At 40.1% G+C, this 26,555-nt stretch overlaps 1 protein-coding gene across 6 annotated transcripts in view; it reads left to right on the forward strand.

Moving 5' to 3' along the window:
* HIVEP2 (HIVEP zinc finger 2) overlaps positions 1-26,555 on the forward strand; it is a 125,807-nt gene that overhangs the window by 53,437 nt on the left and 45,815 nt on the right. For all 6 annotated transcript variants that reach the window (XM_085217153.1, XM_085217155.1, XM_085217156.1 and 3 more), the window contains one exon: positions 20,401-20,498. The gene's annotated coding sequence lies outside the window, so the exon portion shown is untranslated. The remainder of the gene's footprint in view (positions 1-20,400; positions 20,499-26,555) is intronic.

Raw genomic sequence — 26,555 nt, forward strand, 5'->3', positions numbered from 1 at the left:
TTGCAACTTAGATTTGCAAACCCACGAGGAGTGGACGATTTGAATAACTGTGAGAAGTGAAACTGAGTGTTTGTAGGTGCATCCACAAGCAGCAAAAGCGATGTGTTTCTGTACTTTTGGTTGCCTTTGTCTTTATGTTGTGCTGCATGCAAAACCATCAGCTCCACTTGCCTCATGCCATAGCATCCAGATGCAGAGCCTCTGTGTTTCTCCATGCTGTTGCCCAGCCCGTCTCAAGTGGCTCCACTCGAAAGGGGTTTTGTTCAGGCAGTAGACTGAAGAAACTTTCTTGGGCTCCTCAGTTATTCACAGCAGTTTTCCTTTTGGCTTTGTGAGAGAAACCTAGTGAGGAGGCTCCTTCTGTTGTACTCAATTGGGATCCTGGGTCTGCAGTGGCAGAAGTCAGGACTGGAATTTATCTTCTTAAAGATTTTGTTGGTTTTTTTCTCTTTAAGCCAGTCTTTGCCTTTGAAAACCTTTTTTGAATAAATCACTCTGACAGTAAGTACCAGAATATATATTGATAAAAAACAAATTTATGCGTGCTAGTGTTTATCTGCTTGGTGTCTATTCACAAGTACATACAGTTAGCTAGCTCTAGGACCATATGACTCCCATCTCTGAGCAAAGGGGAGCAGAGTGTTGGAGCACAGCCTGAAGGTGGGAGTAGCAGAAAAGCTGCGTTCGACTTGTTTTTCTGTGACATCATGGTGGCTCCTCAGGTATCTCTCAGTTCATATGGAAAAAGTATTTAAAATATGACACAGTTTGATGCTAATATTAGCTTCCCAGTCTTCTCTGAAAAAGGAATGAAAATACTCAGAAGACAAGTTGCCTGTGTGCAGATTTGGCTTCTGAGAAACGTGGCTTCTTGGCTTCTGAGCTATGCAAAAGCTTTCCCTACTTCAGAAACTTCAGTGTGTATTATGATTGTTAATTAATATTATATAATACTATATTTTAAATCTTTAAATCTGTGCACTTTATTGAAATGGAGATGTTTGGCCTACTTGTTATCTGCTTAATAGGGCTGTAAGAAAATTGAGATGCTTCTACCCTCAGACCTCCCATTTTGCAAACCTGAGCGCCGTTTGTTTTGCTCAGTTCCAGAGCATTCAAGTTCAAAATCGATGGTGAAATTTTTAATACATCATTTGACTGAGATTATGCAAATCCATTGCTGTACTGTAACATACCTTGAGACCTACGGGAGGGAAACTACCTGCTCCTTCTGCTGTGGAGCCCAAGCAGTGATGTGTGGAAGGATGACATTGCCTTACCACTGAGGTGTAGGCATTGTCACGGTGTCGCTGCCTCCCTTGTGCTGCTCAAAACCACGAGTTGCTGGTTTCACTCCCTAGGCTTGAGCTGGCTCCCCACAGTCTCCAAAACTGGCAAGTCATGATCTAATGCTAGATGTTATAGTCATTAATCAATTATTTTGTTATTGGTTGTCATTGGTTTGGCTTCTGCAGCCTGTGGGGAGGCAGCCAGCTATTTTCCTAATGTTGCAGCTCTGGTCAGCAGGGAAGAGAACTGAAATTGTGACCTCTGGTTTGAAGATTGCTTTGGACACGAGTGCCTAATCCTAACCCTCTAAGAACAATGTCTGGCATTACATCTTTCCGTCCTTGTTGCCCTGTTGGGGCATTAAGGTACACTGTCACCCTCAAAGCAGTTAAATGAGGTTTTAAAACATCTTGGTAGATAAACAGAGAGAGAACCAGCTAAAGTGAAACAAAGCAAAAGCTGGCTGGAAGAAAATTTAAAACTGCAGCACATTCTGAAGTATTTCACCTGTGCTCTAAGCAGGATACAAAACCCTGAAAGGCCTTACACAGTAAGCCAGCTTGTTTCAGAACACTCTAAATCTTGCTTCAGTTTTACTTTGCAGAAAGATATCGTGCTGCTGTACCAATATTCCAGGTCTTGTAACTCGTTAAATTGTAATTAATCTGGCAGTTCAACTGCTGTTAAATGTTAGTATCTCAGTATTTCAGAAGACTATTACTTTCATAATGCTTCATTTAAACCAGGAACAACATTTATATTGTGGTAGAACTTTTAAGTTCTATGAAAGCACTATGCTTTTCTTTCTGGAAACAATTTCACTGAGAAATGCTGTGGTCAGTTATGCAGTTTTACAGGTTTTCTTACTGTATAGTTTCAATTTTTGAGGAGGAGGGAGAGCTGTCTTCTTTCACTGCTTATCGGGTCTGTAAACCTCTGGGTTCCACATTTACAACTGCAGGTGATTTCAGCACAGACATGGTTGACTCCATTTAAGGGAGAATGTTTGGAACCAAATGGTCTCAGGAATAAAAATGCAACTCTTCATGTGCACAGTTTTGACAATGTAGGACTTGCACATGCTCCTAGAAGAGAATCAAAAGCTTTGAATTCAGCTTGCAGAGAGGAAGGAATTTGTGCTGCAGTAAAAGGAAGTATTTGCTGTGTTATTGTAGCACATGGCCTCTTGCCATTCTTGATAAAGCAATCCAAGGCTGTGCACCCAAAGTCTGCTGCCCTCCTGACCCTCCATCAATCACCAGCTGTGTGCAGGCGGGATGCAGTGCTGGCTCCAGAGGTGATCCATTGTTCGCTCTGAAAGCGGAAAATGCAGACAAAGCAGCCCCTTGCAATCCCCTGCTGCAGCTCTGAGGTGCTGCTCCATGTGCACCTCCGCTGGCTGGGGGAGTCAGCCATAGGGGTGCAGACTAGCTGCCTGGGACAGGCCTCGGGGATGTTTTTTTCCCTAAAAAGAAAAACCGGAGTCAATATTGTAACACTGCACCTTGGTTATGTACTTACGCTTACACTTCCCTCTTGACTGTTCAGCACTTTTTATAGGTGAGGCTTAAAACAGTGAATTCGCGCACCGTGAATGGCCCTGTCTCCTTGTTTTTCTCTCCCTTCAAGCAGTTCTGGTTACAGAGATGCCAGCACTGTCAGTAAGCATGCTGAGAATCATAGGATCATTAAGGTTGGAAAAAACCTCTAAGATCATGAAGTCCAACAACCAACCATCACCACCATGCCCACTAACCATGTCCTTCAGTGCCACAACTCCATGTTTTTTGAAAACTTTTAGAGATGGTGACTCCACCAGCTTCCTGGGCAGCCTTTGCCAATGACTTACTGCTCTTTCTGAGAAGAAATTTTTCCTAATATCCAACATGAACCTCCCCGACCCAACTTGTAGCCGTTCCCTCTAGTCCTATCACTGTTACATGGGAGAAGAGCCTAAACCCCACCTGGCAGTACAAAATATTTTCATATACACATTGCTGTCTCCTCACCAGGAGGGATCTCCTTGTGGCATTGTGAAATCTGTGGTGTTTGTCAATTTGTCTGTGCTAGCTGAAATACTGTGGAAGGTTTCAGCCCTCTGCGAGCTTTAGTAGTGACTGCATTGTGATAAAATGAGAATGGAGTTTTATGATTTATTTAAAACAAGGGAAGGGGTCTTTCATTTTTGCAGACAACTTACTTAAGGTACACCCAAGTTCTTGGCTGACTTCTCTTTGGAATTGGTTTAGGTTCCTGCTGTGAAACCAATAGACTTTCCCAGGTTCCAAAAGAAAAAGCGGAGAGGAGCATACCAGGGTGTTCAGGAGAGAAAGGGAAAATTGTGCCAGACACTGCAGATAGCAAAGCTCCCAGCCTTGTAGATGCTTGGGCTCTAGAAAGGCTGGAGCACTTTGTGCTGCACTCCTGCTCATGGTATTTCTTGTATTTAGCACACTGTACTGCTCTGTTCCTGTTTATAAATCTTGTAAGTGTGCACATTAAAAAAGTAATTAAATTGTCATTATAATTTATAGTATGCCTGAAGTCAATCACCTAATTAGACAGAAAGAGCAGGGAGGTAGTAGGTTCATAAGCATTTATTAAGTACTGCAGTATTAATTATGCAGGACTTTTGAACCATGCAAAAGAATGGAAACACCAATCTAAAAATGCCTTTCATTGCTGCCCTTCCCAATTTAACAGTGAGACCTACCCTCCAGTTAGTAAGACAACACTAATGCTTTCTTTTTGTTAATTTTTAATGATGTTATGATGGATTTTTTTTTTTTTTACAACAATCACTTGCAGCATTTTATTGTAATATTTTTAAAAGAATAATGTCCCTGCATGGGATTCTATAAATACGCTAACAGAACTGGAAGGATACATCTAGAGCTTGATTTGGGGCAGATTGTGCAGGAATGGACTCCCTTGCTCATTATTTTACAGCATATTGGGATGGGAGCAGAGCATGCTCCATCTGCTCAGAAATGGGCAGCGGGTTGGTGAGAGTGGGGGCTGATCCCAACAGAGGTACTCAGCCTGGAGCGTGGAGGGAAGGCACTGTGATTATGAAGACTTTGCTTTTTCATTGCAGCCTTTCTGCCACCTCAAGCTGTGAACCAGGGCACAATCTGGTGGCCAGCACCAGCCTGTATGTCAGGGCATGGGGATCAGTTGTGCTTTCCGTTAGTGGACCCGTTAGTGGGCTATCTTCCATATAAGTGGACAGGAAGGTGTTAGAGACTTAGCCGCTTGAACTGTCACTGTCAGTGTGGTGTCACATACTTGGAGCCTAATTGCACAGGTATCACTTTAAGTTGGAATGTATTAAATAGCAATTCATTGGCAATGCAGAAGTACAGTGTATTGTCAACATCTAGAATTTGTGCTTGAGTTATTTGGAAGCTAGAAACCCAGTTCAGTAGCTCTTCTTTCTGGAAGAATTTGAGACTGTTTGACTGGAATGTAAATCCCTGCTAAAGGCCATTTCTTTTCACTGTCTTTAATAAGCTACACTAAATTGACAGCAAAAATAGCAAAAAAAAAAAAAAAAAAAAAAAAAATCAAGATTGAAAGATCAAGTAAATTTGCTGTGTATAAGTTCTTCTGTACAGAAAACATTAAATTTATGTGTCCTTGAGCACTGCAGTTTTCTGTACCAAGCTGTTTCACTGAAGGCTGTGAAGGAGGGCTTTATGCTAAGCAGGAGTGCAGGCAGCAGAACAGTTATACAATGCTGTGCCCTCATCCCATAGACCTGCAGTGACATGGGCCCTAGTGCCTGGCTGGAGGGAGATCTCAGGATATGACTTAATCCTATAAAAGCAATAGCTTTTGTTGCTTTTTCAAAGGATGCAATTGGAATTGCCTTTATAGCAAAGATAACTTTTTACCTTATATGGAGTAAATCAAATTATTGACAGTTCTTGATCTTAGCTCTCCTAATTACCTTATAATGAGCAGTCATTATGCTTCAGGTTAGCAATACAACAGCATTATATAAGAAATGTAACTTGTCAGTTGTCTGAAAAAAAGGTATATATATATATATGTGTGTGTGTGCATAACAGTAATCGTGGCCTAACCAAGGTCTCAGGTGACATAACAGAAATAGGTTTATATAATTCATTTTACGGTCAATAAGCCAGTCTTCTGAGCTGCATATCGGAGACTTAATGCTTGTCTGTTTGTATCAGACCTTACAGCTATTTCTTCAATATCTAAGTTGCTCATGCTTTGCTCTTGTTAAGCATGTGTTCAGCTTTGTGCGCTGGCAGCAATGTCCTCTGTTTATTGAAATGGCAAAAAAGAAGAAAATCCAAACCTTTCTCTTATTGATTTTAAAAACAGGATGGATGAGTACTGCATTGTAGCTATTTGAAGCAATTGTGGAGTGAGTCTTTAGGATGCCCTCTGCAATTTGGTTGTCAAAACAGAGAAGAAAGTCTTTGAGTACGAGAATCTCTTTTTTACAACTTTCCTTAGGCTATATTTTCATTGGTAGAATGTTTTTTTTATGTTACAGGCAAGTAATTGATTTGAAGTCCAAAGTTCTGCTTAAATGCATATGTATTGTGACACACTAATTCAGTATTTTTAATCTGTATCCTTGGAAATATTCGTTAGTCTTCAGAAATTCAAAGTGAGTCAGGTCTTCTGCTATGGATGGGGAATCTGAACACCTAAACCTTTATGTTTGGATTGCTCAGAAATTGCTCCGAGCCCAGTAGCCTGACCATGGTCAGTGTTAGGCACTGGCAGAGTTATACGTCCGCGACTTTGGCAAGTCTTGCACATACAAGTGTGATTCCAGGCATCTCAGCCAAAGATTCTGTAAGTGTTGAGCAGGTCACCAGCTTTTTCTGTGTTCCTGTCCCTCATCCACATTGGGAGCATGGAGGTCTTATAGTAATTAATCCATATTCCATTAAAGTTGTGCCTTTGCCATGACTGCATCGTAACTAGGCATGTCAGAAGCAGCTTGGAAGCAGTTTGGTGTGTACTCGGCAGCCTTCATATATTCTGTGAAAAATGCTCAGATCATCTTGGTGTCAGTATGCCTTTAGTTCTAGCAGTGCCAAATCTCTAATGGGAGATGTATGTTTATGTAAGGAGGTAAAACTGTTCAAGTTTGGGTAAGAATTCCCTGGAATTATATAGCACATCCTGAAGAACAGCAGTGTTAAGCTCCAGGTATCTCATTACTGTCATTTGTTATTGGTATTTTGGTTTGTTTACTATTGGTTTTGTATGGGTGATTTTCTCAAGGTGTTTCTTGGGAGGATAATATTAAATTTGGAAGAACAAATGCCACAGTATAGTAGGGAGACATGTAAGCCTCATAAACCAAGTTAAGACTTGGTGCAAACATTTCAAATCAAATCCTTTTCAGCTCATATAATCAAGAATCAAAAGTAACCTGAATTCATGTGGCCCTTCAGTGAAATGGAAAAGCTCAAACACAAGATAAAAGAGTATTTGAGACATAAAACCTAGGATGTTGAGACTGGAAAAACTGTAATTCAGAGCTATAACTGCACATATGCATCCAAAAGAATTGGGAAGAATGGAGGAACATGTCCTCACATGTTACTGAAGGTAAAAGGGAGAACAATACTGTGATTAAACAGCAGCAGAGATCATTTTGTGTGACTGTTCAATACTGGAAAGGGGTTACAACAAAGTAACATTTAGGTCAGTGGAGCAAACTGCCTTGAGAGGGCATAGAATCTGTTTGGCTAGACTAAATACACATCTATTAAAGATGATAGAGGATAACCCATTTAGAGTTTGCTTCCAGCCCAAATGTTTTATGTTATCTTTGTTCTCTTCAGGTACATCTCTTGGATTTTTGTCAGATTAGATTTTTCTTCCAGTTACTATATTAATTATTACTGACAAAAAAGCCCTCTGTGCTAAGAACAGCATATAGACTAGGAATACTATCAATATTACTTTACACGTTGTTACAGATGTAACATGCCAAATAATTATTACATAAATTCAGTAATGTGGTAATGCTTATGAATGATTGCATAGAATCATAGAATCACCAAGGTTGGAAAAGACCCACAGGATCACCCAGTCCAACCATCATCTCTTGTATCTGTATTAAAATATTTTATGAATGTTTAGTCTACTTTAAAAACATTTTATTATTTAGCATAATTTTTTTTTCCACAGAAATTTCTTTATATTTCAAAGAAGCTAAATGTATAACATTTTAGAGAATAATATTATACAGAAAGTGGGACACAGTCTGTGTGCCTGTGCCCATACGAGCTACGTCTCTTCTCCTAAAAATATTCATCATAATCATAATTTCCAGGGGAGAGTTTATGTGACATACAGATCAGTAAGTCAATGTATATGCATGTTGTATGTGTGTAAATGCATTCCTTTATGGAACAGTGCGGTAGTCTTAATCAACTGTTACTGTAGTCAGTGGGATTTTTGATTGATCCTGGGCACAGAAAACATGATTTTTCTATTTCAAGTTACGTATGGTTTTTTTTTTTTTTTTCATGACAGTTTATTGTTCAAACGCAGGCTGTACTGTTACTAAAATTTGTCATAGAGGAACACTCACTTTTTTCACTAGAAAAAGTGTAATGCGTATCTAACCACCCACAGCAGGAAAAAATATTTCTTGTTGGGCTCAATCCAAGTTTCATTGACTTTTATGATATTTGGATCAAGCTTTCTAATCATGTTGCTGTAATGATCTGCAAACCCACTGGAGACTTCACTGGTCCATGCCAGGACTAGTCGTAATGAAGTGATAGAAAAAACATTGGCATGTAGGTGCAGAAACACAGCTCTGTAGTTCAACTGATGCAGTTCTTTGATTTGTCAGAATGAAAAAAGAAGCTCCAACGAGAATGATTCTGTTTACTTATCACTTTTAAAGCCAATTTGGAAGTAATGGGGAACGGCAGTGTTAGTAAATGATACTTAGAGAAGCAGTGAGGAGTGCTTCACCCTCCCTATCCTGAGGGCATGCAGCTGGGCAGGTGAAGTGTGCTGTGCTGGCTGGCCACTGGCCTTTCCCTGAGATATGTCACTTCTCCTCATCTCCTTTAAGCAGTGTTGATAGAATAATAGCTTGTTTTCTTTAATTTTTTATTTTTATTTTTAATCATTTAAGCAGTTTTTGGTGGTCACAAAGGTTCTAGAATGGCACATTCTAGAATGGTTTGGGAAGGATTGACTGAATTTTAATATAGCTGTTCACATTTCCTGAATCAGAATCTGTGGTATTCATCTCTGGAAACAATGAAGTGGGAATTTGAATTACTCTTTGGAGATGTAGAATTCATTAGGGGTCTTCTCTGTCCTTTTTTTCTTTAACTCATCTTCTTTCTTAGTCTTTAATTGTGTATGAGTTTCTGAATGATTGCTATTGTTTGTTCTGCCTTTTTTTTTTTTTTTTCTTCCCTTATGAGAGGCCTTTAACTTGATTTCTTATGTTTCTTAGTGGTGGCATTATGTTTTCCTGGCAGGAACACTTCTGCTGTTTAACATGTTGACAGTGCTGTCTGAAAGTATTTTTGGTCCCATGCTCTTTCTTGGATCCTCTCCTAGGGCAGTTTTTCTTCAGTTGGACTTTCCACAGTCAGTGTGGCCTCTTACCATTTTCCTGTTTTCTATTAATTTTTGGGCAGAAGCCCTAGTGTAGAATGAAACTTGGAGGTTTTAAGGGGACAAGTCCTGGTGAAATTGCCACCTTGCAGTCTTTTGACTGCAGCTGCACTAAACTTCTGCTGAACACGGCAGAGAGAGCAGACAGCTTAAAGCCTGATTTTCAGTGGGTGTCAATGTGATTTGGCCACTTGACTCTTGAACACAGACGCGAATAAACTCAGAGGAGGCTCTGTTCATGTGCATTGCCATTTGTGTTTCAAAGGTAAATAATTTTCTAATTTAAAATATATTATTTTTAGGGACATTTTGTGGGATGTGAAAAGTAGTTTTGTTGTCTTGGCCATTACAAAAGAATATAAAAGATGGTACCTTAACCACAACAACATTATTGAGTCTTGAAAATTCAGGATAGACTCTGTATATCTTCCTTAAAGTAATGAGTCTACTGTCAAGTACCACGTAATTGTTATTCAGAACTCTTAAGTTTGGGAGGGTTCCTGTCAAGTTTACTTCTTCAGTTTGCACAATAATGATACAGAATTTCAAGTTTTCCATCATGCCTTTTCTTTACCTTTTCGTCTATGCTGCAGATCTCAGATAATGGACAGGTATTGCCTTCACATGGTGCTGTAAAGGTTGAAGATGACACTCTGCCCACAGATGATCATTGCTAACTAGCTAGCCATTCTGCTTGTTGAAAGAGTTTTGAAAGTGATCTGTTTCTTACTGCAGGCATAGCCATCTAGGATGGCTTCAGTGGCTATTGAAGGTCAGTGGAGTGCTTACATTGAATGAAATAGTAAGCATGAGCCTTCAGTCAGCCAGGAGCAAATGGGGACAGGACCACCTTCAGCTTCTACAGGTAGAGGAAGAAGAGGTCTACTGTCATAGGTCTCAATTTTCCTTAAAAAAAAAAAAAAAAGTATAAAAACATAGGTCCAGTAGTTTTCCTTTAAATGAGACATGCTGCAGTAGATTGGATAGCTACAAGCTTCCATACTTTGTGTTTTCCTACATGATGCTCTGCAGAATTGGTTGAAATCCATAAGCAAAAGCATGGTCCTCAGTTTTTGGCCTCCTGCTGTTTTAATCCTAAACCTTAAAGCTTCCTGTCCATGGAAACCATAGTAGCCTAGAGTAGGTCCAGCCTTCCAGTAATATGTACTGCATTCCTTGTAAAGAAATTAGATAATTTGGGGTGGGCAAGGAACACAGCTCTAGACATTGTCAGACTAAAGACAAGTGGGCCCTTTTACCAGGCTGCAAGTGATATATGAATGCCCTGCCAGATCCCTCATGAATCTTAATTTCCTCAAGGGCACGTTAAAGTCACTGCCCATTCTCTTACAAAGATTATAGATGACAGCATCAAAATCTTAAATCACTTGGGTGATTGTGAACAGTAGAACATAGCACATAGCACTCCTGGAAAATATCTTTTCAGACAGCTCCTGAAAGCAGATCCATGTGATAGTTCATTGAAAATACATCTTAGGTCAGCTGTATTTTTCATTATCATGGTGAATGTGGTTCTTTCTTTAAGTGTGATCCCAGGCACTTGGTTTGGTGCAATTTTTCCTGTCAGGGTGGGAAAAGCATGCTCAGCCTGGCTCTCCCTTCCTGCCCAGAACACTGCAGCAGGTGTGTAGGACTTTTCACTCCAGGCAGATGAAGAATGTGCGTGTTACACAGACTTGTGCTGACATAACTGTCTTGACCAAAGGTGTAAAGAGGCTTGATCCTTGATGTGATCCCTGACTGACAGAGAAGCTCTCACTGTGGATACGTTTATGACAAACCTCTACTTTTATGGATTTACTTTTAACCTGCTGGGTAGGGGAAGAGGAACTGTAGGAAAAAGCTATGCTAGTAAATAATACAATTTTGCTAGTACAAATGAAGCCTGTGCTGGGAACACACTGTCAGTACAGTTTGCTAGGACAGCTGCAACAGCAGAGAGATCCTATTCTGGATATAGCGTTGTCTTCTGTTCCAGTTTGTCGTGCATGATTTATCTTTCTGTCACCTCTCCAGGTCCCTAGACACCTCTCTGCGTAAAAAGAAATTAAAACACAATACATATGAGTCTGCTCTGTATTGGAGTCTTGACCTTTAATATATCAGGTTTTCATATTGCAGCTATGCCAGCAAATAGGCTGTCCTACAAGAGCTGAGGTTGCTGTAGTGATCTGTAGAGGTCCCACCTCAGCCACGCTTCAGCTTTATTTGCTACAAACTCTCAGGCTGCCTGGAATGCCTTTGAAAGAAGATGAGGTTTTCAAATTGCCTGGGAGATCATAACTAGGAGTTTCAGCAATCCAATGAGGAAAAAAACCTCTATCATCAAAAATCCGAGAAAGCAGCCTGACAACCTCAGTGTCAAAAGGATTGCTTAATGTTTTGTCTTGCTATATGAATTGAATTTTTATCATATTAATAATTGTTGGTGTTCCCTTCTCTCCCCCAATGCTGTCATTACATTTGCCTTTTGTTAGTAAGGAAAGGAATGAAAAGGTTTGCCTCTGGCTCTGTGATCTTATGGCTGTGCTCCTGCTGAGCAGACTGGTGTGTCACTGATGGCAGGCTTGCAGTTAGGCTCCCCAGATCAATAAACCATCTTAGTTAGCTGGTGAGCAGATCAGATGTGAATTTTAGAAGTCCACAGTCACACTTAAAATACCAGAGAAGCCAAAACCTGATGTAATTTTTACGAAGCATCTGAATCTTTAAGAGGCTCTATTTTTCACTCATGAAACAGGCAGCATTACCTTCTGACCGGCACACTGTTTGATGGGGTTTTAGACTCCTGTTTCTCTCTGCAGCTATTGGAGATCATTGTTTTTTCTTTCCAGGAGACAGACAACTGTGTCTTTTAAGAAAACAAAACAATTGTGTCAACAGATGGGAGAGAAAGTGCTGTGTCTGAAATAGGAATAAACCATGTTAAAAATAGGTAGTTTTGCCAGAGCTGTTTCTTGAGCCAACGTGGAAATCCTTCTTTCCCATACTAGCATGCTATCAAAACTACTAAAACCATGCTAGAAAAACTGCCAAATTAGTCTATAAAACATTGGTAGAATAATAACGACCTTTTTCCTGTGTAATTCTAACAGTCAAGCTAGTAAAGGAGAGTGACTGGCAGAGTTGTACTGCCAAGGGAGAGCTCCGAACAATACCTTTCATTGACCCCTGGCCAGCAGCAACTAAAACACAGCTCTGGTAGTTGTGGACATAGATTTTAATGAGGTGACCCTCTGTGCTCCCCAGCTGTACTAGAACAACTGTGTAATGAGGAACCAGGGGGGTGTCAGAGGCTTTCCCTTTCTTAGATGCATAGTTTTGCTCCTAGGTGTGGAAGGAAATAATTTTTCTGTCCCACTATCTGGGGAGAATCCATGGCAGTTTTGTTAACAAGAAAACTCCTGCCCTCCCCAAAATAGGAAAGCAGGATGAACTGATCTTAAACATGGTTGCTACTGGCAGAATTACATCTGCAGTTTAGACACTGCATTTCTGCTTCACCTCTGTTGTCTCACTTATTTTTTCAGTCTCTTTTCTTGCTTTCAGTGGTTTTCTCTGTGTCTCAGTTTATCCAGTTTTCAGGGCTGGCTGTCCATTTCAGCATTATCACTGTCCTAAAGTTGTAAGAGGAGCAGAGAAGCTCTTCATGAAATGATTTTTTTTTTATTATTCCACAAGGCTTTTCTGCTTTGTTTGTTTGGTTTTGTTTATGCTTTCTGCTCTATGTTGTGTCATCTCAAAAGAGAGATGTTTGCATAATGCGTCTTTTGTTGTGGTGGCTTAATTCCTGCAAACTTTTGTTCTGTACATGGCTCACAGTACCCTTGGGGCAGGGATAGATTGTAACCTCAAACAGAGAATGGATCAGGTCTCCCACCCTCTTCAGACCCTTCCAGTCGAGTCTGGGGTCTGGGTTCCTCCAGACTTCCATCCAGGGATACAGGAGAAAACAGCCTTGGGCAGCTAAGCATGATTTCAGGCAACCCTGTGGCACTGACCTCTGAGAGTGGATGAAACAGAAAGGTACCTGAGGCCCTTCCATCTGGGCAGGAGGGCAGCGGCAGGTGAACAGTACAGCCTGTGACGAAATACACCTTCCTCATGAACTGATACAGCCCCCCTGCCTGCAACAGGCTTTTTTTTCCCCCAATTATCTGCAGTCGAGGAATGCTCCTGGGGATCCACGCTTGCCTGGAAGTTGACTCTGTTAGATTAATGTTTCTTGCTGAGATTAAAGAAAATTTAAAGGAAAAGACTTCAGAGACTGCCCAATTACTTTATTGCATCTAGGAGAGACCACATCCCTTATCATATCCGGTCATTTTTCTTACTTTTTCCTCATTGCGACGTGAGACAAACAGAAGTAGAGGAATTAAGTGCCTGTGACTTTTCCCTGTTCTGGCTGATAAGTAAACTGCCACTTCTATGTGAAAACACTACAAGGCTTATCAGCAGTTGTGGATGCATGGGATTTCCTTATGGTAGCTTGTTACCTCATCTTTTCTGCATCACCTCCTCCTGCCTCTGTGCTTCCCTTTAATCAGTGGGTAGCATGCACGTTTATCTCTGCTCAAGGATATGTCCCACATGGTTCATTTTTTTATTTATTTGTTTGTTTTGCTTAATCAGTCTATGGATGAGTTAAAAAGACTGGTACATGTGTGAGTGAATTCAACCTTCTTCCAGCATGATGAGCTCCAAGGAAATCAGCAGAAGTTTAATGCTACATCCTGACTCTGTGGGGAAAACAAAACAAAACAAAACATTTGGAAGGATGCATGCCACCTATTCACTTTGACTTGAGCACATGCCTTGCTTTGCTGAGCTGGCTTTACTGCATAGAGATGGAATTAAGCGTATGCCTAAATGACTTGCTCAGCTGTGACTGAGGTTGCATAATTTGTCTGCTCATTTTCCTGGAGCTTTCCTATTGAATTCAGGAATCAGGCCATGGCAACGGAGAGGTGATGCTGTTGTAATTGGCAGGATATGCCAATTAAAACTTATTCTTTTGGTATTGTAAAGTGAGGCTCTGTTTTTTCATTACAGCCAGTTTCAAATTATGCTCTTGAATTCTGGTCAAGTCAATATTGTTTCATGGCGAAAGTACAGCAAAATATTTTTGTTTTAGCTGCAGGAATATACAAATTTGATCCCTTAAAGCTTTCCTATAGCTGTAACCAGGCTAACTGCTATTGCACTGTCTCATTTTTTAGACCATTTTGTTCTTGTACTGGATACCAAAATCATTAGAAAACATTCACTGGCAGCATTTAGTAGCATATTAAAAAACAAAAACAAAAAAACAAAAAAAAAACACGTTTGTGATGCACCACTAATCTGTTAGTCATTTGTTTAATTCCACTGCTCCACACATACAGGAGAATAAAATAGAAGTGATTAAAATAAAAGTGATTTAAAAAAAATCCTCATATAAGGTTTTCTTATTCTTTTTTTTTCTTTTTTTTTCTTCTGTAACCAGCTTGTTTTCTTTTTCTGAGAGGCCCATAGCGATAGCAGAAGGTGAAAAATTGCAAACAAAATTAAGGAAAAGTTCAAGTTAGCTGTGGAGCCAGAAGTGTGATTCAGGAGCTGAAAATATCTCTGCGCTTCATGCATCAAACTCAAACACTGTGCTCTGACAACGCCCTCTGGATCAGGAACGGAGTTTGAGGTCATTCCTCCTCCAGCCTGCCATGTATGGATAGGGCCCACGCTCATGACAAATTACTATCTTACCGGGCACACACTGAGAGTGCAGTGACATCAGTGCAGAAGGATCTTGCCTCACAGCAGAGGTCTGAGGAGCCTTCTTCCTCCTTTAGACCTGAGGAAGAGTGTGGAGGCACTGGGAATGAGGACATTTTAAACACGCCTTTTCTAGATGTGGAAGGAACAACGGATAGAGAGAACCTACCTCCTTGTAAAGAAGTCATACTGCATCCTGAAGTACTGCTAGCAAAGATTCTGCTCAGAGGTGTATAGATGGCCAGTTCTGATTCCTAGGATAAATATATAGCTGCCAGTGATGGTGCCTTCACCGTGGAGGCAGACTCGAAAAGAGAGTAGTGCATCTTTTGTTGTATGAGCTGTCTTTGCATCTAGGAATACAGTATCAGAGACTGATCTGTATGTACAAGTATGCCTGGTATAAAGTCTGACTTACCACCAACCTTGCTGAGGTCTTAAATTTATTTTTGTAGAAAGTAATGCTTAGATTTTGTGAATAACAGCAACCAAAACTGTGAGAGCAGACCCCAAGTCTTTAGAATTCATGTTTTTTCTCTGAAGACAAATTTGTCTTGTTCCCAGGCATCACACTTCCCTGGTGTCCTGCATATCTGCTTAGTTGCCAGCTTCTGAGGTGCAAGTGAGCTTTTTTCCCTGGCACTTTTTCATCAAGGTACTTTTGGACAAAATTACCTGTGGTGATATTGCTGAAGCCTATTTGGATTGCTTAGAGCACAGGCTTTATCAGAAATCCTATCTTGGGCTCAATGGAGACCTGATGTTTTTGCCTTCTCTTCCCACTCTTAGAGGACCCCTAGAAGTACTCACATCTTTGTACCAGCTGCCTGGCCAAGCAGCCCTATCCTTTTGGCAACAGCAGAGCAGACAAATGGGTTGAGCAACATGTGTATGTGGACACAGTGTCAGTTGTCAGCCTGACCATTGTCTAAATGCATCAAGCCTGGTTAGTTGAGGGCACTGATCTCAGCTGGCAGCGTCTAAACTGCTATGTGTAGTGAGGTTATGGACCTATACTTAGGGGGATGTGCTCTTGCTAATTTAGCTCCTGGCTGAATCGGGGAAAAAAAAAGTAACTCCAAATCATAGTTCCAGTGCTAGCAGCAAAATATGATCCTGCACATCATGGGTTCTGGGAATGAAGGAAGTAATTTAGAGAAGTTCCAAACACTACTTTTAACACTGCCAAAGAAATCAGGTGCTTGATTTTAATAGAGTGAATTGCATATGTGTAAATAAACAAAGTTCATAGGTGATGTTCCAAAAGTCATTTGGGACAATGTAACTTTTAGATAAATTTTGTTCTGATTGCTAATTTTCAGAAGAGACTGAGAGACAATAGAAACAGCATATACATGCGTTAGCATGCATGACTATTTTTATTTACATAATCTGTATACATATGCATGCACACATACACATGTATAAATTCACAGGTACAATAAATTTCAGCAAATGAAAAATGTTGCAGAGATTTCTTGGTGCTCTTTGTGTCTGGATCTGCAGTGTGGTGCTAACATGCAGAAACCAAAAAACCAAAATGAAGAAAAGCCATGAAGAAACAAAATTTTAATAGACTGTCATAACCCTGTTGAAAAAAAAAGAAAAAGAAAAAGAAAGTGAAAACAAATAAACTTTCTGTTCAATAATGAAGATGAAAACATTTACAGCCCAGAAAAAAAATATTTTAAAAAAATTATCACTTTAAATTTGGAGGTAGTTCAAGATTTGATCCATAAATTTCAGCAAACTGCTTGTAATTGCCAGAGCTGCCAGAATGACCTGGAATTAAGTGGGAAAAGGTAGAGTACTCTTGGATGATTTGTGTGAACATGTGAAGTGAGAACCAGTATAGTAATGGGAACAATTTTCTTTCACTTCTTCCAAATTTGATTGCATATAGTATGGTTGCATTTGATAAGGATTCTTAGGTGGCTGTGTTCTGCCATTGATCCTATGAAGCTAATTTAAAGCATCACATGGCTTTTACCTTCCTCAAGTAGGGAGACATTTTTACTTCCAGTTTTAGCTGCTGTAGCTTTCAAATTGTCTGTTTAATAAATTGTGCTTTGTTTAGGGAATGGTAACTGTAAAATATTGCCTGTTCAGAGAGTAAGTACTGAGATGGAGATTGATGTCTGTCTGGAGCTTAATGCCTTACAGTGACAGTCAAGCAAATTTTAGACTTCTTACTCCTCTCATTAAGGATTGTAATCTCTGGACTTTGTGTTTGAAAAGGAGATAGAGGGCAAAGAGAGCATTAGAAAGTCCACATAGACTGTTTCACATATCTAAAGGGGGATTGAACCCATGTAAAAAAACCATGAGATTTCTGTATTGCCTTAGAGGTATGAGTTACAAGACATGAGATAGAGCTCTGGGATGGGAAGCTACAAAAGCGTACACATTTTTCTACCCAACTTGTGTGGATCTTCATTGATTTGAGTGATCTTATACCATCTAGGAACCAGGCTGCAATTTATATGGTGTCTGGCTTCTTACAGACCTGGTCAAACTGAGTTGTTAGGTGAATTCCCTTCCCACGATAAGATACAGTCTGCTGGAATGATACCTGCTGTAAGCGAGTTAAGGAGTAACACAAGGCAAGGCTTTATTTGCCCTTTGTACTTTTGAGAAAATTTTACCCATTTTTTGTGCTATTTCAAAGCCTTAGATTAATTAGCAGCAAAATAAATATTTGCCAGTTTGCCAGTTGTTTTCCTTAAACTTTAGTTTCTCATTAAAATATACATGAGATTTCTGGTACTTCTTTTTTTTTTTTTTTTTTTTTTTTATCTTGCAAAGTACACAGAAATCTTCCTCTGGTACCCCTTCCTCTGGTACTCAACTAATCTAATAGAGACAGTGAAACAGATACATAAGAAATAATATAAAACAGAGTTCTTGTTGGTCAGTGAAATGAATTTACCTTTATGGTCAGATGATAACTGCTACGTTTGAATTTCACTGCTAAACATGTAGCTATACAATCATAAGATAACTACTGAAACTGCCAAGGGAGAGTCTAGTACTCTTTTCAAAAGGAAATGGTAAGAGTCATTATCAGGGTACCTCCACTTTCACATTTTCAGGTCCTATGTAAAAGACTCATCCCTGAGAGTATAAGCTACAGAGCTCAAATTGGAAAAAGTCTTCCTAGTCATGCCACGTTTCTCATACTCTCATTCCCCTTCTGATGCACTTGTTTAACTTAGTCTCCATGGCTGGCAAACAACAGCAGTAGATTAAAACAGTCTTGACCAGATATGTCCAAATGCTAGCAAATGATGTGCAATGGTTGCATTGTTGCCTTTCTTTGGTGGGCTGTTGTTCGCTTCCAAATAACCCAGTATTGCACAAGAATTTACTAACTTGATGATAAAAACAAATTAAAAGTTCTGGGTTTAGTATCACAACAAAGCCTCTGGAAGCTTTAATTAGGCAGCAACATTCTGTTTGATGACACTTGCATTATCTGAGGTTGTTAAAAGCATTGTAGATTAGCTGTTCCTTCAGACTATATATTGCTTGCAAGCTCAAGCATTGCTGTAAGGTTGTTAAGTTAGTAAGGATAAAATCATACTGTCCTTAAACAGATCTTGCTTTGAATAATATTTAACCTAATTATAAGTAAAAAGTAAGCTTTTTAAATACTCAGAAACTGATCCAGCCTTCACTGAAGTCAGTGGGAGTCTTTCACACTTGGATCAGATCCTGATTTATCTTTTGAGGAACACTGCTGAAGACAGCAAAGTCTACCACATGGGGAAATATGCTGGCTCCCATCGGTTAAAAGCTAATTTTGTAAATGACATATTTCCCTTGTGATTTTGTTGTCTTTTAATGGAATGCCCCTCTGCTCCTGCTTGGATTTACCGTTAATGGCCCCCTCGTCTTTGGGTTGTGGACTGCATAAACAGATTTTTAATGTATATTCATTAAAAACAACTTTGTGCAAGTGTAACCTTTGTCATGAAAGCCACTTAGGCCTCTCTCTGTAAGAGAGTTGTGGGGCTGCATGCTTAGGGGCTGGAGGATATCTGTTTACTGCCAGGAGAAGCAAGCTGCAATTTGGAGCACCGCTAGGTTTTACTGAAGAATGGGCTAATAACAACTCATGGCTTCTTTATTGGTTTGCTTTGTTTTTTTGACAGGAACTTTTCTCAGTCTAGTTATAAAAATAGAGTGAAATACTGGCTCTGCTATAAACAGGGTTTTGCCCTTGAGTCCAGCCTTAACCTGCGTTCACCCATAGATTAAAAGCATATTGGGCCCTGTCTGCCCAGAGATTGAAAAGTGTTTCCTGGCTCTGCATCCAGATTAATTTCCTAGAAAGCTGTATATTGATGTGATAAAGTGTTAGGGTCTGGAGCCAAAGCATATGTTATTTTATATACTCAGATGCCTATATAGACCACTGTTGACATTGCCAGTTAGTAACACATTATCATTTGATATTTGTTTTTGTTGCTGATAGCAAACATTACAGCAGAAAATATAAGCATATGCCTTTTTTTTACTAACTCATTCCAGACCTTCCTCAACATTCATATTTTGGCACTGTTTCCCTCAGCTCACATCTGCACTCTGCTGATGATGGAAGCATGGAGTTATGAGGCTTCGCCCATAGCACGTTGGTCAGTCTTTGCCATTGTATGGGGCATTGTGGGCAGGCTTTGTGCTCCTGGAAACCTAGAGAGGTTTGCTGCTTGGTTCTGTAGGGATAGATTAGGCCGTGGCCATCAATCTATGGGTCTAGCTTGCTGAGTTGGGCATTTTCCTGCCAGAGGCCTCTGTCCACAATGTTTGTAAGCCCTCGAGGAACGGGCAGCTCTCCAGGTGACCTGGCTGCCCCCTGAGGGTAGTCAGCCAGCATGACCAGTGTCATGGCCATGCACCATGGAGCATAGCAGGGCAAAGGGCAGGAGAAAAGACACACAAGATCTCTCCCTGAGACCATGTGCCATCATGTCACTCTCCAGGATCTCCTTGAAGGTGCTTCTCTTTGCAGAAGCACATCCAACCTGGAGTGCCCACCTCATTGCTCATCCCTGGCACGTAGCTTGCAGTAGCATGTACAGGTCTTCAAGGACATAGGAAGACCTGGAAGAAAGAAAGCAAAATGTGGGCTGTGGTTATCTGTTCTTCACAGTTGTTTGATATGTGGTCCCTAGAAGATCACTGATGATGTATTGATTCAGTATTCATGAGGTGATCCCACTTCTGGAGCACAGTGCTAGGCAGCAAAGAAGTGGCATGGGAGATACTTGCACTGCTCTGATTTAAAGACAGGAAAATATTTGTGTTTATTTAAAAATATATCTTATTAAAAACACATATGTTACTGTAACTCTCAAAGGTAAATAGACGACCAAGGCACTACCATACTTTCTATGCTTATTCTGCTTGGTGTATTTGTATGTCTAAAAGTAAATCATTCTATATACCTTTTGGTCTAGGTCTTGTAAGTCTGGTTTTCACTTCAGAGTATTTTTAGTTGACATGCATAACTGCAAGGTGGAATCCCCCAACTGATACTGATTTCTGGTGTCACATTGCTTTGAGGGAGAAATACCTAGGGAGCAAGAAGGACTGTGTCTGAATCTCTGAAGTTCCTATTTGTATTGTAGCCAGTGACAGCAAGATGACTTGACAAAAGTCCTTAAAAATCTTTCATGTTTGTTTTCTAAATAGGTGGAGGAGAGTGTGGACAGCCATATTTGCTGGAGTGGCAAACCAAATTGCCTTGACTGGAACCATTATTCACTTGCACCTTTGACTGCAGCAGACAGGTAGGAGAACAAGGAAAGGATGGGTTCAAATGAACTTGGGGAGCAGGCCTCAGTGAATATTTTTTTGTTCTCAGAGGGCTTCAACCAGAAGTCACTCACACTTAAATAGTAACTGATTACGTGTCCTTTTCTCACCTCTTGCTGCAAGCAGAGGCATCTCTCTTTCTGGAGAAGTCATGTTTTTATTAATTGAGAAGTGCTGTCTTTGCTTTGACCATATATTTGGTTTGCCACTTTCCCTTCTTTGTGCAGTTCTTGCTTCAAGAGTCCAAGAAGCACACTTTTTTAAAGAAATGGGCAGAAAAATTGTCTAAAATAGTTTCTGGTTTCTTTTTTAAAATTATTATTTAATTTTTAAATGGTCTTGAACTATAATCTGGTGATTTGTTTTGTTCATCTTACCATTTCAGGTACACCATTGATGATACTGTTCAAGGTTAAGGTTTCTTTTTTCCTCTGGGTCTTGAACACATGGGTTCATGCAAACTACAGTTGTGAAAATGATGACAGTGTAGTACCATGATACCCAAGTTAGCTTACAGTTAGCGGATTCTCGGTAGCAGTTATCTATGACATTACAGACTACAGAGGCCAGTGTATGATGTCAGGAAAAGGTCTGGTCATTGCAGCTCCATGTTTGAGTTGGTAGTCACAAGTTGGACAGGTTTCACAGAAGCTTTGTCTCAGGAACTGTATGGTAAAAGACAGTTACTTTGTTGCAATATTGAGAATCTCCTCTTCTTTAATCTTCTGTGTACTTGCACATCCTTGATGTTCAGAGAGTCATGTTAGCCTTCTGAATTTAACATGACTGACTGAAAATATTGAAAAGATAGGAAGATATTTCATCCTTCTCATTGGTCCTCTCTGTTCTACGTTTTTTACTATTTATCTGTAACCCTGAGATCTAGACATGTACAGAAGACATCAGAGGTTCTCAGACTAGATGATGATTTCAGGAGGAAGTGTTTAAAGAAAATGCATAGTGTATTTTGACATAAAACTCTCAATTTTTTCAGAACTGTAAATGAGATTGGACCTATATTTCATTCTGTATGAACTGAAGGAGGAAATGGAGGGGGTTAAATTGAAATGGGCTTAAACCTCTTCTCAAACCTGGAACTGATCCCAAATATTCTGCAGTGCACAGTGGTGCTATATGGGATATTTCTTCTTTTGGATCCACATCAAATTTGTGTCAATCGGCATCGCTCTATTTCCCCTCTGCAGTCTCTGAGAGTTGAGACATCTTCCCATGTAGCCTAGGATCAGAGCTGGATGAGAAGAGTGTTACCAGGGAACATGCTGGCAAAAGCAATTCATTGTCCTCGCCTGTAGAATTTACAGTGATAGTTCAGCAGGGAAACAAACTGTCCTGATGCACTCCTGTGCTTTGCTCCAAGCTTGGGAAGCATTAATAGTGTGTGAAATTTATAAGCAGGAGTTTTAGAATACTGCAGTATGAAAAACTATCCATGTCCCAACTCAACATGCAAGATTTGAGTGGAAAACTGAGAACCTTGGTGCCCATCCTCTAAAATGTGCTTTGAGCATAAATTCTTCAGGTTTCTTTAGTGTGTAACTTAATGGTACTTCTACACATTGAGCCCTTGTTGCTGTGACTCTCTTGTATGCTGAAAATTCCCCCCATAATGTGTCAGCCTAGTAATAGTCTGTAGTTTTTCATTTGGGACAGCTGAACTTTAGAATAGATGCTCTCAATTAACGTAAGTCAGAGAAATGTGATTGTAACTACGAGCATATACGGTAGTGATACGTATTATAAGGATATTAAAGCCAGCACTTAATACTGAAAGAGTAGTAAGTATACTGTGTGAGCTAATGAAAGGCTCACATTAAGAAACTGAAGCCTATATTGCCTGCTTTATGAGTGTGAAATTGCACTTTGATCCCACTGCTAGATGCAGGGCGATAGGAAGGCACGTTTCCCCTGAAGACAGGAGCATGCAATGCTGCCAAACCAGCAGTCCCGGGTGCCCTGTAGGGTATGATTCTCGCAGGAGAGAGTGATTGCACAAGCTGTGATGTGCAGGACTAGCCACTCTATTTTGGCTGAGAATCCTTTGAGGATATTGGTCCTGATTCCCTACTGTCTGAAACCTTTTGCTATTTATACCTGGGTAAAGTGAATGCCTGGCGAGCATTAAATGCCACTACGCTAGTGCTAAAGGAGCTGTTATCCACTTTGCCCAAATATAAATGACTATGCAAAAGGTGAAGCAAGTTCAAGGTCTCTCTTTTTGTTATAGCATTACCCCTAGATCCTGCTGCTCGTGGCTGAGTGTGCGAAAGGAGGCTGTGCTTCAGTGGGGTGGTTTGAGCTCAAGATGTGCAAACGCAGCGAGAAGGAAGAACACTCATTTATTTTCCCACTATTAGTCAGAGAGAAAAACACGTTTCTTCTTCCCAGAGAAGAGTAGTGGGGCAACACATTTATTTGCTAGTTTTCAGACAGTCTGAGGTAGAAGAAAGATGCATGGAAACATCTGGCAGAGGCAGAAATGGACACTGTGACTTGAAGTCCCCCTGCACTCAATAGTGGGTAGTGTATTAACATGCCGTGCATTAGAAAGACACAGTCCTTGAAATCCTTTGACACTGCAAGCTAGTGCTTTTAAACTAGAACAGAGACAGATAAGGATATTGTGAAGGAAAAATTCAGCATCACATATTGTAAAACTGAATCCTTAAAAAAACTTGGTACTTTTGGCAGTGTTTCATTTATTGTAAATAGAATCCATATATATTCATAGAAATTTTGAATAGAATATAGTGTTCTGCCATTTCTGCTATCTAAGCAAATATCTTGCTGGAGCAATTTAAAAACAGATCAGTTTCATAGCCAGCACTGCACCAATTTAATAATAATACTGACCCGTGTTAGAGATTCTGAGCCAGATTCTGACAGCTGTAAACCTGCTGAAGACAATGAAGACGTTCATGAGTTTACCTAGCATGGTTAAGGACATCAGCATCCGGCTCTTTCTGAATAGAGCTGCTTGTGGATCATATTCTGCCATATTGTGCCACACTACTGTGCAAAGACTATTTTAAAAAGCAAGAGATGCAAATGATATGGAATAACAGGCATTGAAGGATTCTTCCTCTGTAATACCTAAATAAACCTCCATTTATGTGCCAATCCATTTTCTTTAAATAACCTACTTTTTGTTGCAGATAGGACATCACAATGTTAATAACACTGAACCACACCTGGTGGGATTGTTTTATGTAACTTCTAGTACATGTATATACCTTTTCACATGCACATTTCCCTCTGTCTAAATATATAGTGAGATTACACTTGCAAGGCCTATAGCTTCAACACAGAGACAGGGTGAACAACTGCAGCTTTAAATTTGCTGATGACAAATATGCAGAATTAATTTAACATGGGATGTAGTGTCATAATGCTAAATTAAACTTTTCAAAATGTAAACAAGAAACTTTTGTGTTATGTAGGTCTTTAAAAGTCATCCTGTCGCTGTGCTCTTATCAGAAATTTGAAGAACTTAAGTTTTTGAAAAGATACACTTCAGTGTGCAAATCTGTGTTGGAGGATTCTTTTGCTCATAGATACTTTGCTAAGTTCCAAGGCTGCAAAGTTTTAGCCAGCTGGGAATCTCAGATCTATGCTAGCAGTTATCTCCAGATGGCTGCTCTCCATTTTGTACCAAGCCCTCAGCATCTCAGTGGCTGCATGTTTGGAATTATGAAGCACAGTATTCCAGTTGTATTTGCCAGAAAACATACGGAGCATTGTGAGATAAGCTGTGACATGTGGTATAACTCGAAGAAGAGATGAGAGATAAAGTGTGGGGAGAGAAGAGGAAAAAGGGAAAGATAGAACGGGAGAGGAAGGAAGACACAGCAAGAAAAGTTTGTCTGTGTAATGAATTTGGTCTGACTGGCAAATACAATCTGACTTGTGAATTTAATTGAATTTGATCCAAGAAAGACACAGCTGAGTGATCTGTAGGAAGAAATCTTTTCCTAGACATATGCAACTCCAAACTGTATAAATTCTTCCACTGATCGTAAAATGTCTGTGTACCACTACACCTGTGTAATTGTATACTTCTGAAGAAAAAGTGGTGTGTTGTGATATTCAACTGAAGAATAACAAAAAAAAGTCATTGAGTGTTGAGTCTTGGAAGAAGAAAAACTATATAATTTCAAGTTGGCCAATGAACACGAGTGATAAAGACAGTTAATCATTTCTGGTGCAGCTGTTTCCCGACATTTCTGCAAAATGTTGTGGAAAAATTAATGAAGGTTCATTCAGTAATGGTTTCAAGCTTGGCTAGTGGAAAATATGACAGTATTTCCATCATCAATTAAAAGCAAGCAATGCTTTTTTTTTTATTTTTAATTTTTTTTTCTGTAGGGGAAGTGGTATGCAGTTTGTACTGCACAGGAAATTGTAGACTTGAGAGCAGCTGTGTGATAGCAGCAGGTATGCTGAGAATATGAAGAAGAGCCTTGGCCCATTTCTCTTACCACACGTGCTTCAGTGCAGCAGAGCTCTCTCTGCTAGATACTGGAAAAGACAACTTGCATAGCATGACACTATCTATCTAGCATGTGGGGTATTCCTTCAGACAGCTGGCTGAAAATAAACGTCCTTCATGCCACTTCAGTAAAAAAGGATGTATCAGTAACATTTTCATTGTGACTGTATTTTATTACTACTACAGAGTCCTGAAGGTGCAACTCATTTTGGTGTAGAGGCGGGATTTTTTTAACCAATCTCAGTAATTTCACTTCAGTGTATATCATTTTTGCAGCCATGCAGCACATCTTAGTGAGCACGTGTTGTTGCTGTGCTCCTTCTGTGCAGAGCAGCAGTAAACCTGATGAAACAGGCTGGCCATTTTGCAATTTGGAGCAGTGAGGAACCTGTGGGAGTATAGACAAGGGGCTGTACAAGCATGTGAACTCAGTGTGTAGTGTTGCGTATAGCCAAGAAAGCATGCAGTTTAGAAACACGAGCGTGGCCTGAGAGCACATTCACAGCACAGCATAGCTGAAGGTCACTGTAGCAGCTGAGCAGTGGCCTGTGTCCATTCCCTCACCTCACAGCCCACAGTGGCAGGCAGGCAGCTGCTTCTGCCCCAAGCTCATGATGTCCCAGCTCCTGCACATAGCTCAGTGTTGGGGTTGCTGGATCACTCTTGTGTTGGATGGCCTGCATAGGCCAGAAGGTAGTCAGGAATGAAGCAAGATACGCTGTTGTACGTTATAAAGATGAGTCTAAGATTTCCACTTGAATTCACTTTTTTTTTCTTATCCCAAAGGGATCTATGTTTTATCCGGGGTTAAAAATGCATTGGTGTGAAAATACATGGCTTGTGTATAATTACTGTAAATCACTTTAGAAGTTAAGGTGAATGACTTACGGACTCAGTACTTCTATCTGGACTGCCTGCTCTAACAGGTTTTGTCTTTCTCTGACTTGCTGAGATACTTCCAGCCTAGCTGTAAATATGATCTCCAGCCTGTTTATACAATATGATGATTCATGCTAAAGTGACTGATAGAAAATACATTATAGTGAATGGTTTATTCTTTTCTAATATCCCTCTGTAAAGAAGATTCTTACTCAGTGCTCTTGACGCAAATTTAGAAGACCCTTAGCAAGTTAACTAAAAGTGTTTGTCTTTCTCCTTGTAATGCTGTCTATGGAGTGTGTCGTCCTGACCGACTGGTTTAGGCTGCTGTAAAACAAAAGTGATGGAGTTGCATCCATGATTTAGGTGTATTCATATAATAATGTAAAAGTTAGGTGCAGGTTCCCTGTCTTTGGTGCAGTCAAGCTCTAAGGAGCTTTGTTTAAAGCTTTCCCACTCCTGCAATCCCTTGTGTTAGTGAAAATTTTGCTTAAGTTAGCGGCAGCTTTATCGGTATCACAGCATTAAGGGCAGCTTATGCATAAGAGCCTGCATTTAATCTTGATTTGAGACATTAAAAGATCAGGCCTTCAAACATCCTTCCACATGCTTGTCTGTAATTAGGTGAGTACTGTGGCTGCAAGTC

Source organism: Meleagris gallopavo, chromosome 2 (genome assembly GCF_905368555.1).
Source record: "Meleagris gallopavo chromosome 2, MGAL_WU_HG_1.1, whole genome shotgun sequence".
NCBI lineage: Eukaryota > Metazoa > Chordata > Aves > Galliformes > Phasianidae > Meleagris > Meleagris gallopavo.